The sequence below is a fragment of the Equus asinus genome, chromosome 17, assembly GCF_041296235.1.
Source record: "Equus asinus isolate D_3611 breed Donkey chromosome 17, EquAss-T2T_v2, whole genome shotgun sequence".
In the NCBI taxonomy this organism is placed as follows: domain Eukaryota; kingdom Metazoa; phylum Chordata; class Mammalia; order Perissodactyla; family Equidae; genus Equus; species Equus asinus.
In genome coordinates this window covers 20,567,468-20,583,220 of record NC_091806.1, presented here as the reverse complement: position 1 = coordinate 20,583,220, position 15,753 = coordinate 20,567,468, and the positions used below count along the sequence as shown (strand labels likewise).

The following is a 15,753-nucleotide window of genomic DNA, read 5'->3' as shown; positions in this document are numbered from 1 at the left end:
AGTTGTGGAAAGTGTGCAGCCCAGTGAGAAAACTAAAGCCAAGTTTCCAAAGGGAGAAAGCATCAGGGAGATCAAAAAGAGGAGGGCGCTCAAGAGGGTCATCCCATGAAGTTGTGTGTGAATTCCAGGGCTCCCCTCTGAGCTGCAACTGTGTGGATCTGAACTTAAACAGCATGCCAAAGTCTTTGAGAAGGGCATTACACAGTAAACCACCAACCAAATCCTAGACTCATCAGTGGGCGGTGCACATGTAGGGGCGGGTCCGAATACCACTACAAAGAATTTGATAACTGAACTGACATTGGAATCACGGGCCACAGAAGGTGGGTTGGAAATTGCCACCTGCAACTAACCAGGTTAATTGCCTGCTAAAACTAAAAATGTAACATTTTCATTAATTTAAAAAAATATCCAGAGTATCATGACATAATATTCAAAATATCCAGGATACACTCTAAAGTTACTCAGTACACAAAGAAGCAAGAATTCTCAACCTGCAAAGGAAGAAAGAATCAGCAGATGCCAATCCTGCAATGGCACAGATGTTGGAATTTTCAGAAAAAGACTTTAAAGCAAACATTATAACAATGATTCCATAAGTAAGGGCAAGCATAACTGAAGCAAATGAAAGATAGAAAGTATCAGCAAATAAATAGAAATTATAAAGAAGAATACAATTGCAAATTGAGAAACAAAAGATACAAAAACAATATGAAAAATTCACTGGGTGGGCTCAATGGCATAATAGAAATATAAAAGAATCAGTGAACTTGAAGATGAATCAAATTGCAGAGAGAAAAATAAATTTTAAAAAAAGATAGCGTCTTACAGACTTGTGGGACAATACCAAATGTCTAACCTTCATGTTATCAGAGTCTCGGAAAAAGAGAAGGAAGAATGTCAAAAAATAATGGTTGAAAACTTTCAAATATTGGTGAAAGATATAAACTTACAGGTTCAAGAAGCTCTGCAAATCTCAAACTGGATGAACTTGAAATCTGCCACAGACACGTCATAATAAAACTATTAAAAACCAACACAAAGAAAAAAATCTTTCAATTGTAAAGTGGAACACATATATAACTACAGACCATGTCAAGAAGGAGAAGATTTCTAGCCCTTCCAGGACCCATTGTATGTCTCTTCCCAATCACATCTCTTTCTCTTCCCTCAAAGGAGAAATCTAACTTTTATGATAAATGCTAACCTGAGATTTATGATAGGACTTCTTTGCTTTTCTTTATACTTTTACACATTTACCACAAAAGTACACACACTTAGGTTGTTCTATTTTTTTAATTTTAAATAGATGTAGTTATACAGTATGTAATCTTTTGTGTCTGGATTCTTTGGCTCCACGTTTTGCTTATGAGATTCACTCACGTTGTCATATGTACCTATAGTTCACTAATTTTTGTTGACCTGTTAGTCTATTGTATGACTATCACATAGTTTTTTTATCCATTCTATTGATGATGGACATTTACCTTGTTACCAGTTTTGTGCTATTACAAACAGCTCTACTAACACTCTCAGTGATGTGTCTTCCAGTGCGCAGGTGCGCACATTTATCTTGGATTTATATCTAGGAGTGGAGTTTCTCAGTCATAGGTTATATGAATGGTTGACATTAGCTGACAATCTCCAGTAGTATTCTAATATGTATTTGGAAAACAATTATACATTTCCACCAACAGCGTATGAGAGATACTATTCCTCTATATTCACAGCCAACACGAGGTATTGACAGTCCTTTTAATTTTAGCCATGTAGAGGGAACATTGCAGTAGTATTTTTCTGTGGTTCTACATCATCGTTCTCAGATGATTAAAGAAGTGAGCCCCTTTTATGTGTTTACTGGCCATTGGTACGTTCTTTGCTGAACTGCTGTTCAAATCGCACGTGGTTGTCTGTGTTTATTTTACTGATTTGTAAGAGTTTGTTGTATATTCTATGTCAGTCCTGGTTCTCAGAGAAGCAGCAGCTAAGGCAGAGTGATGTGTAAGAGATTACTGGGTGAAACTCTGGTAAGGGAAGGTGGGAAGAGCCACAGGGGTGAAGCAAGTCTGACTTCTGTGAAGCAGAGAGGGATAAAAGGAAGGAGGGAGGGTCACAGACTGCAATGTAGTTTTAAGAAAGTGTTTTCGAGACCAGGGAGTTCTTGAATTAAAAGTGCAGAATGGAAATTAGAGGTTGGGAAAGGGAATTTTTAAGAAATTGAAGAAGGTTTAAAATGTTTTTGAGGAGAATGGGAAAATGTGCTGATTAAAGAAATACAGTAGGATCTCTGGGCCATGTTGCTGGGCCTTTTGAAGTTGGTGATGTGAATTTATAGTGGACTAAATCTTCCCTATTTTGTGACTTTTTCTAGAGGTTGTCAGGGAACAGGTTTGGAGAATGCTTAGAATAGGATTCACACAGTACTGGAGAATTGCTGTACACACATACTGAACAGGCAAGAGTGTTGGAAATGTCAATGGTTACAAATTTTATGGAGGAAAATTTGTCGCATATACCAATAAGTATTAAATGTGTACATACCTGTCAATATTTATCAGCATTAAAAAATATATAAAATATATGAAACTAGCAGTTCCATGTATTTGATTTTGCAGCTATTCTATTTCTTTATGCCCTTGCTTTGTTTCAGAGCTGGCTACTGCTCCTTTTATAAGTTCCATGCTGCCTGGGACCATGTCTGTCTTATTTACTAGGATATTCCTGGTATCGAGCAAAGTGCTATCATTTATTAGGTGGGGCCTGAAAAAATACTTACTGAATGATTGAAATGGTGGAAGTGCATTTCAATTCAGGTCATTCTGACTCTAGATTCCTTTATCTTTTAGCACACCACACAGTAGAGGCATGGATAAAAGACAGTGGTGCTTTTTTCTCTGCATTATTAGGGAAGATGAAAGAGATGGTGTATGTGAAAAGGTCCAGGACCCATGCCTAGAACAGAGAAGATGCTCAATACAAGCTGTTGATTTTTGTTGTTCAGTCAGTGATTTCCCTAATGACGCTGACCCTCCAACATCAGTTCCTGAATATCTTAACTCCCTTTTCCTCTGGAAAATTTATGGACTCTGTCTAGACACTAGAAGGACATTGGGCACTTTTACAAAAGAGAACAGAAGTCACTTCCTTGAGACCAAAGCCGTATTCAACGGGACTAATTAAATGATGGCATCAACATTGTTCTAACTTGTGAATGAGGCAAAAGCTAGTTTCAACACTGCCTCGGCAAGTGATCCTGTGGGAGAGAATTAGCCTCCCTCGGAGAGACAGAAAGCACATGGCACTGATAATCTCCACGTTATCACTCCCACCTTATAAATAACCCTTTCCAGTGGAAGGAGAAAGATTTTCTCTGAGACTGTGCTGATGGGTATTCATAGCCGAAAGCAGAGCTCACAAGCCAGCTACTCTTTCTGTGAGGGCTTCTTCCCTAATATCAGCAGCCTTGCTTTTCTTGTCAAAGACAGAGTAGATAATGGAAAGTTGTGGATAAATTGGAAAGGGCACAAGCTGGAGTGACAAGCGACCTGGGTTCCAGCCCCACCACTGCCATGAATCACCCACGTGACTTTGGACCAGCTCTACCTAATCTCTCTGAGTGATAAATCCACCATCTTCAAAATGGAAACAATTGGAAAAGATGATTTTAAGTGTCATAGGGTTCTTCAGCAAATAAAAGGAAAATGGATAATGGAACAATTTTCAGTTGCTAGTAAATGAAAGACACTCTAGTCCTATTCTAAGAAACTTTCATTTCAGATGAGTTTCTTTAATCAATGGCAGTTGCCCAATCTGTGCTTTGCCTCAATGTAAAAAACAATTTGAATCTTATCCAGGAGTTTAGTCATGCGAAACAGTGAAATGTGGGATGCTACGCTTGGAGCTGGCCTAGATGACCCTTTAATAACTTCCAGGTCTACCATTCCATGATGTTAGTATGTAAAACAAAGTAAAACAAAACAAAACACCTGGTGACTTATTAGTGTCCTCAGATCCAGTCAATGTAAGTTTTCTTTAATCTATTTTTTAAATTAAATAAAAGAAAAATACAACTCAAATAAAAATTCAGTGAATAATTTTACTAAAAATCTCATTACTTTCCACAAAATAAATTCTCATGGATAACTCAAACAGGAGACTTCTTTTATTTGCTAGGTTTTAACAAATAATTTATATTGCACTCCCACAAATCTAAATCAAGAGATGAATCAGCTTAATATTTTTATTTTGGGATATATACATTCATTTTTGGCTAAATTGTATGCTGTTCATATTGACTGTATTTTCTCTACTCTCTTGTATTCTGTATCAGAATCACTATTAGGGAATCTTTCACATTTGTAATAAAATTACACCCATATTGATACCTGCTTAGACTTGAATGCATACACTTAGGTCCTTGACTCCTTAAGCCACACGAACAATTTTTTGTCCATGGTGTTGATGATGGTGATATCAGAGATGCCATTTATTGCACGTTTATCACATCCAGGGTCTATATGAACACTTCACGTGTACTGTTTCCATTTGCTCTTCTCTGCAACCTGAGGGTAGAGCAGTACTCTTATTTTTATTTTATAGATAAGAACATTGAAGTTTTGAGAAGTTCTCCATGATTACACAGCCAATACATGGCAGAGGAGGGATTCAAAGTCAGATGAGTTTAAGTGACAGTATAGTACAGCAAAGCCCACAGACCTTCTAGCAAGGCCTCCTGGATGCAAACCCTAATTCTGCCATTTATTAGCTGAATATGCCTCTGTAAATTGCTAAATGTGTGTCTCACTTTCTTCTTCTGTAAAACGAAGGTAAAAACAGTAATCTACCTCATGGGGATGATGTGAGGATTGAATGAACTGATGTATGTGAAGCAGCCAGGACAGTGCTTGGCAAAGACTAAGTGCTACACGGGTGTTTGCTCTTATTACTGCTGTCTGTGCTCTTGGACAAAATGTTCTACTCTGAAAGGGTCCCCATCAGACTTCTCATTTGCAGAAGCTGTATTTGCCTTCTTGCGGTAAAACTTGGAGTGAAAAAAAGGGGGCAGCTTCCTGATCAACACAGGAATCTTCTCTCCAGTGTTTCTTGTGTCTGAGTGTCCCTTCTTCTGCTGATGCTTAATGATTCTCCTTTAATTCTTATTATACTGACCATCATTTCTTCAGCAAGTTGGAAGATTTAGCTAGTTTAAGAAGATCTATGTTTCCTGGGAAAAATAGGTTGTTGTTGGGTTGGGTTAGTGACAGTTGTTAAATTAATCACTAACTAAGGCACAGGAATTTCCTTAATGGCATTAGGAGATAAAGGGTGAATAGGAATAGTCTGCCAGATGAGATTATAATTTATTGCTGATTAAGACAAGGCATCTGTTCTCGATGCCCCCATAGTTTCCTTTATGTAGAGAATAGGTGAATAATCATTTAATAAATCTTTCACTGATGCTCACCAAACTTTTTTACTTTTTCTTTTTTAACTTTAACTTCTCCCTGTAGACTACAGACGGACTAGTACCCTTTAACTAGAAGTATTTCACCAAGCCCAGGGAAAGCAAAAGGGAATAGTAATTTAAGCTGGCTTCCTAGATCTGATGCTGTCCACAGCACGGACATGGAGCAGGAGTAAACGAGCAAGGAGAGCAATGGAGAAATTGGGCAAGTCTCCATCTGCAAACAAGTCAGTTTCTCTGAATTCTGTTTCAGTTTGTTTTACATAAATTTGTGTTATTATTGGAAAAACTGACAGAAAGCACAGCAAACCTCATTGCAAAGTCCACGGAGAAATATTTAATTCAAAGGGTATGCACTACACATGCAGAAATTTCAGGAAATCCTCAACATTCTCAAGTATCATTTTCTCAAGTATCATTGTATCTATGTGGCACCATGCTGAAATTTTTCAGAGATGTGCTCCAATTGGGTTAGAAAATCGATGTCTGCCTAATGTTCAATTTCAGTAGCAACAACAGAAATTAAAATTTAGATAATTATTTTTGTGTAATAACTTACGTGTCTAGTGCCCAGTGATGCTGAAGTTAACAGATAGACGTATGCTCACATTTTGTGGTTAACAGAATGAATTGATACAAGAATTTTGGAACAGAAAGGGTTAAGAGGGACAGAGGGAAGTGGGTGTAACTAAAGGAAATCTTGCAACATTTTACCCCCGGAATTAGTTCTGTTATAATTATGTTTCTCTCTTGACTTTACAGGCAATACTGTACCTGCCTTATCAGTGTTTTTGGCCTCTATGGAAATACCACACAATGTCACAGAATTTTTCATGCTGAGACTCTCAGAGAACCCAGAGGTACTGAGAATTCTCTTTGTGGTCTTTTTGATCATCTCTGGGGTCACAGTTTGTGGAAACATGCTCATTGTGGTGACCGTCACCTCCAGTCCCATCCTGGATTCTGCCAGGTATTGTTTTCCTGGACAACTTGTCCTTTGTTAACACCTGTTATTCTTCCTCTTTGACCCCCCAAATCATTGCTGACTCCCTGTATGAGGGGAGAGCCATCTCTTATGGGGGCTGCATGGCTCAGTTCTTTGGAGCTCATGTTTTGGCAGGTGTTGAGATCATTCTGCTCACAGCGATGGCCTATGACTGCTATATGGGCATGTGCAAGCCCCTGCACTACACTATCATCATGACCAGGCATCTCTTTGCCCTGCTGGTGGGGGTGGCTTGGCTGGGGGGCTTCCTGCATTCTTTGGTTCAGCTCCTCTTGGTCCTTCAATTGCCATTCTGTGGGTCAATGTGATCAATCACTGTCTGTGACTTGTATCCCTTGCTGGAATTTGCCTGCACCAACACACATGTCATCAGTTTGCTGTTTGTTGCCAACAGTGGTGTCATCTGCCTGTTGAACTTCCTCATGCTGGCTGCCTCCTACATTGTCATCCTGTGCTCCTTGAGGCCCCACAGTGCAGAAGGGAGCTGCAAATCCCTCTCCACCTGTGGGGCCTGCTTCACTGTTGTTGCCTTGTTCTTTGTGCCCTGTATATTTGATTACATACACCTAATGTCTACTTTATCCATAGACAAAAATATGGCAGTATTTTTTTAATATAATAAGCATTTATTATTGCCTACAAATCTGTGGATTAGTTGGATAGTTTTACTGGTTCCAGATAGTCGTAGATACCTCACTCAAGTGTATCACCAGCTCTGCTTATTTTATTTATTTATTTTTAATTTAATTTTATTTATTTTACTTTTATTTTTATTTTTTAAATTGAGATTCATAATAGTTTACATCATTGTGAAATTTCAGTTGTACATTATTTCTTGTCTGTCGCCACATAAGTGCTCCCCTTCACTCCCTGTGCCCACCTCCAAACCCCTTCCCCTGGTAACCACTGAACTATTTTCTTTGTCCCTGTGTTTGTTTATATTCCACATATAAGTGAAATCACATGGTGCTTGTGTTTCTCAGCCTGGCTTATTTCGCTTAGCATAATTCCCTCCAGGTCCATCCATGTTGTTGCATATGGAATGAATTTGTATTTTTTCTGGCTGAGTAGTATTTCACTATATATATATACCACGTCTTCTTTATCCAATCATTGCTCAATGGACACTTGGATTGTTTCCATGTCTTGGCTATTGTGAATAGTGCTGCAATGAACATAGGGGTATATATGTTACTTTGGATTGTTGATTTCAAATTGTTTGGGTAGACACCCAGTAGTGGGATAGCTGGGTCATACAGTATTTGTAGTTTTAGTTTGTTCAGGAATCTCCATACTGTTGGATGTCTCTCTGTGTTTCCTTGTAAGTCAGTGAGTTTCCTTATGATGGATATTTTGAATTCTTTGTCATTTAGCTTGTATATTTCTGTGTCTTCAGTGTTGGTTTCTGGAGAATTGCCATTTTCCTTCTGGTCTGAATTGTTGCTGCAGTTTCTCTTTGTTTGATGAACTAATCTTTTGTTGAGCATTTGTGGTATTCCCCACCGGTGGGGGGGGGGGAGCAGGAACAGTGTTTCTGGCCCCACCTGGTCTGCTGGAAGCTGTGGGGGTATTATGGGTGCTTGCCCCAGCCTGGGATGTGTTCAGGGACTTGTGTGGACTGTCCTTGGCGGGCGGGGCTTCCTCCCTAGGCTAGGGCCTCTCTCTGGTGCCACAGGGGTGCTCTGAGCTCCCCCTACCCACCAGAAAGTGATCACCAGTGGGCTCAAAGCTACTGCATCAATTCCTGCAGCTGTCCAGGACATGTTCTGTCTTTGGGAGCACAGCTGCACCGTGAGCATGTGTGCGAGCCTGGGAAGTGTTTGCCCCAGCACAGAAATCTACTGAGTTCCCTGTTTACGATCTGCAGTCTGTGGGGTCTCTGTGCTTGGTTGGTGGGGCTTCCTCGCTGAGACCTGAGCTATGGCTGCTCCTTGACGGCCCTGGGGCATGGTGGGCTCCCCCTCCCTGCCAGGAAAGTCAGCGCTTGTGAGTTCAAAACTGCTGTGCCTGAGACCAGCCTGGGGCTGAGTGGTTAAGTTCACGTGCTCCGCTTCAGCGGCCCAGGGTTTCACTGGTCCAGATCCTGGGCACGGACATGGTACCACTCATCAAGTCATGCTGAGGCAGCATCCCACATGCCACAACTAGAAGGACCCACAACTAAAAATATACAACTATGTATCAGGGGGCTTTGAGGTGAAAAACGAAAAATAAAATCTTTAGGAAAAAAAACTGCCACACCTATTCCTACTGCCTCCCCAACCTGCACCCTCTTTAGGAGCACAGCTGCACTGTGAGCACTGTGCGTGTCTGAGAAGTGTTTGCCCCAGGGTGGAAATCTGCTAAGGTCCCTGTATATGATCCACAGTCCACAGGGCTGCTGAGCTTGGTTGGCGTGGCTTCCTTGATGGGACCCTTGATGCCCCTTTATGGCACAGGGGTGTGGTGGGCTCCCTCTCTCCACCGGGAGAGCGACCATGGTTTAAGGGTTACTGCCTCCTCCTCTTATGGTCACCCTGCTGTGTGTTCCCACTTTCCAGGTGCTTGCACCATGTTGGAAAGCGTTTGTGTGCACGCACAGGGCTACCACGGAGAGCAGGGTGTGCTCACATATTTTTGCCACTTCCTTGGGGGCCAGTCCCTCCACCCTCAGATGTATAGCTGTGTGTGTCTCTCAGGCATCCTGTTGTACTGTGTGGGCTTCCTCCATTGGTCAGTGAGTGTCCATTAAGTTGTAGTTCAAAAAAGGGAGAGACGAAGGGAACAGCTCACTGTGATCTGTTGCTGATGTCTCTGTATTTTTAAATATTTTTTTAAAAATTTCTTTTTCTTTTTTATTGCAGTAGCATTGATTTATAACTTTATATAAATTTCAGGTATACATTGTTATATTTTTATTTCTGTGTAGATTACATCAGGTTCACCATCCAAAGGCTAATTACCATCCATCACCACACATATGTGCTTAATCACCCCATTTGCCCTCCTCCCTCCACTTTTCCCCTCTGGTAACCACCAATCCAATCTCTGTTTCTGTGTGTTTGTTTATCATTGTTTTTATCTTCTACTTATGAGTGATTTCATATGGTATTTGGCTTTCTCCCTCTGACTTATTTCACTTAGCATAATACCCTCGAGGTCCATCCATGTTTTCACAAATGGCTGGATTTCATCATTTCATATGGCTGAGTAGTATTCCATTGTGTGTATATACCACATCTTCTATATCCATTCATCCCTTGGTGGGCACCCAGGTTGCTTCAAAGTCTTGGCTATTGTGAATAATGCTGCAGTGAAGAAGGAGGTGCATGTAGCTGTATGCATTCATGTTTTCATGCTCTTTGGAAGAATACCCAGCCATGGAATAGCTGGATCATATGGTAGATTTATTCTTAATTTTTTGAGGACTCTCCATACTGTTTCCCACAGCAGCTGCACCAGTTCGCACTCCTACCAGCAGTTTATGAGGGTTCCCTTCTCTCCACAGCCTCTCCAACACTTATTGTTTCCTGTCTTGTTAATTATAGCCAACATGGCAGTATTTTATGGTACTCAGACACCTATGTTGAATCCACTCATTTATACCCTGAGAAATGAAGAGGTAAAAAACACCATGAGAAAGCTCTTCACACAGTAAGAAATTGCAGATGGACTATAAGCAGTAAAGCAGGAAATAAAAATGACTTTATTTCTGTAAGTGGAACAAACATGTTTATTTTTTATCATATATTATCTTATTCCATCTTATCCATTCCTTCACCTTCAAAGACTTTTATAGTTTACTTAGTCTTTTTACTTGAATTGCATAATTTGCTTATAAAACAACTATGTGAACTATATATGGCATGAATGATTATTCTCCCTCTTTTAGAAATGAGGAAATTGTGTCTCCTGGTGTGGTTAATTTATAATCAAAGTGATCTAGCTTTGAAGTACCTAAACCAAAATTCAGAAACAGTTATTTTTGATCCATCATCCAGATGTTTAAATAGCAATTCATGTTGATATATTGAGTCTGTTTGATAATTGAGTAGTAGAAATGTAACACAAAATGCAACTTAAGACAAATAACTTCATGCTTAGCTATGTTTAGCAGTCTGTGCATCTAGGCCTGGCTTTCATTGCTTCTCATCACCCTTTATGACATCAGCAGTATGGCTGCTACACTGTGGCAGAGAGGGTAAGACCTGGCTCTGGAGACAGATCAGCCTGAGCTTATCTTATTTCCCATGCTTACTCATGACATGACCTTGAGTAAATGACCAAACCTCTATAAGCCCCTGCTGCCTTTCTTTAAGATAAAGACAAAGACAAGCATAATAGGTGTTTACAGTGTTATTGTGAGAATGAAATTAGATAATCTACGTAAAGGTCTTAACCCAGCCTGTTGCACATATACACCCAATATGTTTTACTTGATATTATTGTATACATACTTCAAGTCTTTCCTAACCTTCCACACAGAGGCTGTTTTCTTTTGCTTTTCTATCTCTCCTAAGTTTGAAATATATGCTTCATTTAGCGTAGGGTGGTTTATTTTTTGGCCAATGATACAAAGTGGTATTTACTCGTATATTTTCTAACTCTTTCTGTTTCAAATTCCAGGAATGCTAGTGCTTTGGAATCTGAAACATACACGCATGTTCATTCCATTCTTTTCCTGGTTTTACAAATTCTGACCATATCCCTTTTGAGGCTTCACCCTTTAAGAGTCTAGGCTCCCATAATATATAATAAACTTATCCTTTGATTGACAGTTAATCTGTAATTCACCATGTTGCAACATATTGACTTTTTACACTAAGAAAAAAACAACTAAAAATTAATGTGAAAAGCAATTTCTTTACTACGACTATTCAAAATTACTCTCCCAAAACTCCTAAGTTCAGGAGATCATCAAGAAATAATTATTATTTTAGGTCCAAACTTCTATGTATGACAAAAACAACAGTTATAGAGTTCTCAGGCAAAATAAATATTGTCTTCTTTCACTTTGTCGTAGTTTGACAGTCTATAGCTAGGTATAACTGAGACCTTGAATTCTATATATATTAATTTCTCCTGTTAGACAATAAAAGTATAATAGAGATGATTTTCCAATCAACTAAGAAAAAGATCATAATGAGGCTCGCTAAAAAATAGCCTATCTTTTTGCCAGCTTGCCACAATTTTATCTCAAGAGGCTTTTTAGAAAAGCGTTCTTACTTTAGTTGAAACTTGAAATGCACCTTTATTTCTGGTGCAGTTAAAACGTCAAATGTCATAAAGGACTGATCTTAGTGCCCCCTTGTTTCTTTTCCAAATCGTGATTAATAATGGTTCAACTAACTTATGAATGCTGCTTAATTTTTAAAAAAATTCAACCTGCTAGAAAAAAGACATGAGTAAATGTCACCAGAAGTTTTCCATATGATTTAAAAATTATTACTAATTTTGTTTACAAAGGTAATAGTGTTTCCCTTTTGGACACTATGTAAAATATTTTTCCCTCAAAACATGTATCTATTTTAAAATTTAGAAAAAGATGGGAAATACATAAGAAAATAAAGATGTGTGTGTGTGTGTGTGTGTGCGTAAACCCACCTATAAGCACACTACCTAGAGATAGTCACTATCAACATTTTGGTAGATATGCTTTTAGATGTCATCATCTTTTTCTCCTCCTCCACCTCCTCCTTCAGCTTCTTCTATAAACTTGGTTAAACCTCAACCATCTTAAAAGTTACTCTCAGGGGCTAAATTACTTTTTTTGTTGAGCTTACAAGGCATCTTACACAGTAAACTTTTCTGATTCTCAGTTTATTTGTCCAAAAGTGGGCATTTATTCATTAGTGTATGCCCTTATGCATACATATATGTGTGTTATGAGACACAAATGTGTAAGAAGAGCATAGTGTCTGACAGGTTGATGGGAGCCTAATAAATGGTAGCTCCCTTGCCTGCCAGTGGGAAAAGGAAAACAGAAGAACAGAAGCTGGAAATAATGTAAGCCTCTGAATTTTAAGCAATGTTGAAAATACACATGTGAAATCAAAAAAGAAGACATATTTGAGATTTTTATTCTGCAACTCATTGTTATATGGCTACTGGCAAGCTACTTGAAAAAATAGTTTTTCGCCTCTCTTGAACTCGCCCTCCCTCAAGTTGAGTTTTCTTGTTTTGTTTTGTTTTGTTTTAATGGACAATCATAGGATGAACACACATTCATAGGAAACATATTTGGGTTTTTTTTTAATTTATCAGAGGAAAGTAATCCTATATAAGCCACAAAGTACTTCTTTATGTACAAACCAGTGCAGATGGAGAAGACAATAATTTCAAAGAAATTTCCTGTTATGTGGAACTCAAAACACTTACAGAGTTATAAGTTACCAACTGGTCACCAGCTGATTCTTTGCAGACTCAGACATTTTCAGCCTGGCCTATCTATGAAAGCAAGTCTACCTTCAAATTCTTTCAAACAATGAAGGCCAAAGGGTTTCAAGAAGAGAATTTCAAAGATTAGAAAGAAATGTAAGAAATTTAACTTGTTGTCTGTTTACCTTAAGGGGATACAAAATGGGTTTCATAAAGCACAAAGAGTTTAGGTCAGACAGGCTCAGATTTGAATTTTGACTCAGCTAAGTGTTAGCTAACTGATCTTGAGCAATGCAATGGACCTCTCTATCCCTTGGTTTCCTAATTTATGAAATGAGAACATCCACATTACTGCTCTTAATTGAGCTGTACTGAGAATTAAATAACAGAAAGAGTATAAAGGACTTTGCACATAGTAAATACTCAATAAAAAAAGCTGTCATAATTAATTTTACTAACATTGTTTTATTAATGCTTACACCTTAGCCTATGGGTAGAGTCACCATTATGTTCAAATAATGAAATGTTTTAGACAGAAGTAAGTTCCGCAGTTTGGGGATTCAAATAAATCAAGGACAGAAAGAAATTAGGGTCGTAAATCAATTGCGCCCAAAAGATGTAAAGTGAGTGCTTAGGTCAACACTTCAGCCACGAAAAGTGCTCAATTAACATTAGCTATCTTACTCTACCTTCTCCTCTCCTTATTTTTACACTGTCCTTTTTCATTCCATTTTTCTTGGGAACAAGAACTAGATCTTTAAAAGATAAATTTGATTTTTTAAACCTACCATTGCTTGCATATATTTACAAGATGGTCACACATAATTTATGGCAAAACATCTATTTTTAAAGGTCTTTGTATATAGTGAGATCTAACCTATATAAGTTCTGAGAGCATGAGAAATGTCAGCATCACATGATATTAAAATCCCAGGGTGAGAAATCTTCTCCTGAAAAGAGATTTCTGAGCTCTTCCTCAAGAATCACAAACTCTATACAGAGGAAGGTCTTTTAGTCTCAGCACCGGGTTTTCCCTTTTCCTCCTTATTCTGGAGGACTGGACAAGACAGAATCCACCATTAGTGAGAGCTTTTGAAATTAGTTCTACTTAGGCATCTCTCAGTTGCTCCAACCAGCTCTCCCATTTGTATCTACAGAGATATTTAAAGGCATTTTAATCCCAGAATACATAGCTGGTGATGGGCTAGCTCTTAGTGTCCAGAGACCTGCTCATTGACCCCGTTAAGTTTCCTTGCTGAGGTAATTACTCACCATTATGCTGTTCCTGCTTGTCAGTGGATGCCGTTTATGACATATTTTGAAGTGAAGTGAGGCTGAGTCACATGTTTGGGCCTTCTGTGATCATGGTTAATGAAAGACAGCAGCAGTGTCCTTGGTCTCCTCTGTTAGGAACTGCAGTCCCCAGAATACCTTATGCCCTGACAACATCTCTGACAGCTATACAGCATCTCAGAAATTTTCACTATCTTTCAGCTAATGTTTTCAATTTAAATTGCTTAATTCTTACAACATAAGGATGTATGTAATTTTATTTCCCTTTTACGGATTAAGAAACAGGTAGAGAGGGGCTGGCCCCATGGCTGAGTGGTTAAGTTCACACGCTCTGCTTCGGTGGTCTAGGGTTTCACTGGTTCGAATCCTGGGCGCAGACATGGCACCGCTCATCAGGCCACGCTGAGGCAGCGTCCGTATAGCACAACCAGAGGCACTCACAACTAGAATACACAACTATGTACTGGGGCCTCTTTGGGGAGAAAGAAGAAGAAAAAAAAGAAGATTGGCAACAGTTGTTAGCTCAGGTGCTGATCTTTGAAAAAGAAACACAAAAACAGGTGTAGAGGTGGAGCAACTTGCTTACATTTACAAGGCTAATTAAAGCCGAAGACAAGATGCAAAATCAAGACTATTTGATCCAAAGCTCTTAATGCCTGACTTCAAACCTTCTATTTCCGAAGCTCTTAGAATTTCATTATGTTCATGATATGGTTTCTTTTCTATAATCCAGATTTGTGATCAAGTCCAACTTAATGGCATAAACTTGTTCTTACATCACTAGCGATTTTCTAAAACAGTTGTTTTGTTTCCAAAGTCTTCTTTTCCTTTGTGTCTAAGACAAGCCTTTAATGTACAAATACTTTCTGCCTTAACTCTCAATTATGTTTCCTTTGCACCAGCCAATTCTAATTCTAATTCTTTTTGTAGACAATTGTATGCTACAGAGAGTGGTGGAGATGTAATTTTTTGAAAGCACCTTAGCATGCAAATGCACTCTTCTTCAGATTGTAATAAGTAAAATATTTTTTATTCTTGTTATGGGAGGACATATAAAAACCTCTTAAACTTAGGAAGATAAGAAGTATATTTTGATTAAAAGTGCTTTTTGAAGCCTCTTTTCCTACTGTTCTACACTTTTTCCATATTTAATTGTTTTTCCTCTTTTAAAATAAAACTCCATTCTAACTGTAGTGCTGGGTACAAAGAGTGTTCAAGAATATTGCTGTTGATCTGTTTCATACCCACAATCAGGGCAATGCTATGCCTTTTGTGGGCCTTTCAACATTTGTCCTCATGGATTCTTTCCTCTATAAAGGTAATAAAAATTATATTTTATGGCTGCATTGGTGTAAAGACCACTGTTCTCCAAGTTGGGTTACATTCATTTTTTATTCTTATTTTAAAAGAAATTGACATATTTCAAGGGCTCCTAAAACTATCATAGGCCCTGCGCACTGTGCCCACTGTGCCATAATGGATATGTCAGCCCTGTCCACAGCATGTGGGCTCCTGAAGGAAACTGATCCAGGCAGGATAATTGACTGTCCCAAGTTTAACGAACTAAGGAGGAGGATAAATCTCTATAAAAGATCACTAGATTTTTTTTGCCTAGATACTCCAACCACAAGAT

General features: G+C 38.7%; 1 pseudogene; it reads left to right on the top strand.

Moving 5' to 3' along the window:
• The first annotated feature begins 6,264 nt into the window (after window positions 1-6,264).
• On the top strand, window positions 6,265-10,107 carry LOC139040554 (olfactory receptor 4C3-like; annotated as a pseudogene).
• The last annotated feature ends 5,646 nt before the right edge of the window (window positions 10,108-15,753 follow it).